Genomic DNA, 3516 nt, shown 5'->3' with positions numbered 1-3516 from the left:
ATAATTTATTATTATTTTTTAAAAATAATCTATCAACTTTATGCTTTATCACGCACATTAACATTCACTTTTTTTATTAAATTTTTCAAAATTTAAATATAGGTATTGTAGATTTGATTTTAATCAAAATATAGTCTTTACTTGGTCAGTTTAGCGATTAATTTTTTTACTCCATTCATTAAATAGATCTTAATTGATCAATATTTCTATAATTGATGAATGGATTATCTTCATGATATATAAACTAATAAAATCATATATGTTTCCACAATGGATAAAAAAAAAATTATAATTAAATTCTGTATCATTTATTTTTTAGGTTTTCAAATTTATACGACTTGATTTATTATTTTTCTATAAAAAAATAGTGTAGCATGTGTACTAGGATACTTTAAAAAGTTGACTATTTTTTTTTTTCGCTGACACCTAAATATTGTTGTACACATTGAAAAAAAAAATTTCCTTACAGTTTGAGCTTTTAATTTTAATTTTAAGAACTTCCTCTCGAGCATCAAAGTTTTCCCATTTAAAATGCATGTAAATCGAATAACTTTTTTTTTAAGTTACTATAACATAGCCCGATTTTAAGCTATCGTTTTGAAACCAGTTTTTATTTGTAGCGTATTTGTTACTTTTTTAAAGTGTATGAAACGATTTTGCTCTAACTCGATCCATGTCAATTAAATCGGCTCCGAAAGTCAATTTTTTCACTTTTTTTATATATATTTGTGTTAATTGTGAGAAAACGGTTCATCTTACGAAAAATATGTATAAGACCAATCTTCTAGGAAATTTTATCCTCTACAAAATTGTTCATTATACTTATATTGCTAAAGTGCACTGTTTATAAGATACAAGCCATTGAACATTTTACATTAAGAAAAATTAGTATTATATTAAGCTTACAAATTTTTTTCACTGTAAAATGTTCAACTGCTCGTATCTTATGAACAATACACTTTAGCACTATAAGCGTAATAAACAAGTTTGTAGAGAACAAAATTTTCTAAAAGATTGGTCTTATACATATTTTTCGTAAGATGAACCGTTTTCTCACAATTAACAAAAATATATGAAAAAAGTGAATAAATCGACTTTCAGAGCTGATTCAATCGACATGGATCGACTTAGAGCAAAACCGTTTAATACAATTTTAAAAAGCAACAAATACTCTACAAATAAAAACTGGTTTCAAAACGATAGCTAAAAATCTGGCTATGTGATAGCAATTTAAGAAAAAATTAAATTGATTTACATACTTTTTAAATGGGAAAAAATTTAAAATGAAAAAGGAAGTACTTAAAATGAATATTAAGAGCTCAAACTTTGAGGGAATTTTTTTTTCGATGTGTACAACATTATTTAGGTGTCAGCGAAAAAGAAATAGTCGATCTTTTTAAAGCACTCTAATGTGTATGCGAAATTAGTTTAATTATATGATCTCTGATAGTTGTTTAAAATTATAAAAATAAAATACATAGTAATGACGACAAACAAAAAAACTGATTAAATATAAGGATGAAAGCGCTGATTAAAATTATGAAACAAATAAATTGGTAATATTTCTCGATGTTCTTCCTTTGTTATTGTAATTAAATTTCTTTCCGTGACTAAATAGGAATATTCTTCTTATAAATAAGTCTAATGAGTCTTTATTTACTTTACATTGTTTAGAAGTTAATTTTCTCTACAAATAATATGACTCGATGATAATATGAAGATGTTGACGTATAAAATAAATTGTGTAAATAAAAAAAAAAAATTAATGTTGTTTTTTATTTAAATGTGTATAAATTATTCTTAAATGTTATGTTGTGAGGCAAAGGATGAAACAAGACGATTTCAGATGTGGGTAAAGTTTATTGTTCGAGTTGAAGACGAAATGAAGTGCCAGGGATTAAATGAAGTCAATAAATTTAACGAGTTTAATTGTGATTTTTATCTAAAATATTAAATCAACAGAACAGAACTCTGATTAAATAAATAACTTTGGCTTGCAGGCAAAATTTCCACATCACATTCTGACCGATGTATATTTCGCCCAAATACTTTTCCATGAAGCAACAAAATGCCCAAATAAAATAGCCAAAGTGACAAAATGCTCAAGTCAAAAAAACAAATGTTTCTATGCGTTGAAATGAAACCTCGTCCAAATAACAATTCGACCAATTGAAAAAATGTCGAAGTTAAAAAAAGGTTGAAATAATGCGACGCAGAATTCACAGTTGGTTCAAGTAACAATTCGTCAAAGTTATAAAATGCCAAAAAAAAAAAAAAGGGACAGATAACTTCAGTCAATAAATTCGAATTTTACAGTAAATTATTATTATCACAGCAGTAACCAGATAATAGATAACAAAAAATATCCGCGGTCAATTTGAAAACAAGATAATAGCCCTGATTAAAAATACTCATTTAAAAGTATTGAAAATGATTTTAATTCTTTTCAATCCATACGGAGATTTTGGAAAATATTAAATGGAATTGAAATTTCGATCATTTGAATACTTTCTAATTCTTATGATGGAATTCAAAAGTATTGAAGAGAATTCAATCTTTCATCATTTTAGACAAAGATTCAGAAAGATTCGAAAATTTGAATTCATTTTGATTGATTTCAATTCAAGTCATAACTCGAAATATGGAACTATTTTAGTATTAAAAAAGATTCAGAAAAATTGAAAATTCGCAATTTCTTTCAATTCTATTCAATCCTACACTCGATCCAAAATATGGAACTCTTTTGGTATTGAGAAAAATTCAGAAAGATTAAAAACTGCCAATTCATTTGAATTTTTTTCAATGCCACCCGTGACCCGAAATGTGAAATTATTTTGTTATTGACGAGGATTCAAAAAGATTAAAAATATCAATTTATTTGAATCTTTTTCAATTCTTTGGAAGTTTAGAAATTCTTATATTATTTTTAGATCCTGATTAAACAACTGAATTCGATCGAATTAAACAGAATTAAATTTTTAATTCTATTTAATTCAGATAAATTCTGTTAATGCGGTACCTAACTCAAAAATGAATTCTGTCTAATTCGGCAGGAAAACCAGAATTTGTCCAAATTAAAACGAATTTAAATAATTCTATTCGGTTTAATTCTGATTAATTCGAAAATAATTCTCCAATTTCTGGTTCTGAATCCGAATTAAACTGAATTAAAACGAATTTGAAATTTTTAAATCAGTTTTATTCTGTTTAATTCAAATTCAAATTTTCAATTCAGTTGAATTCTGTTTTGCGGAATTCGACAGAATATAACCGAATTAAAAATTTTAATTCGGTCGAATTCAGTTGTTTAATCAGGGGATTCAATATAATTGATAAGTATTATCTTTATGTCGAGATAAAAACCTTGTGGAATATGATTTATTCAAAAGTGTTCAATTCTCATCTTTTTCAATTCTTTTTAATGAGTATTTTTAATAAGGGAGTATGTCATAATGATACAGTTTACAGTCCCGTGTAAAAAAATTATTGTTCACAATGAATTTAGATATAAATTCC

Source organism: Microplitis mediator, chromosome 5 (assembly GCF_029852145.1).
Source record: "Microplitis mediator isolate UGA2020A chromosome 5, iyMicMedi2.1, whole genome shotgun sequence".
NCBI lineage: Eukaryota > Metazoa > Arthropoda > Insecta > Hymenoptera > Braconidae > Microplitis > Microplitis mediator.
The sequence above is the reverse complement of the archived record's forward strand: the minus strand, read 5'-3'. Positions refer to the sequence as shown.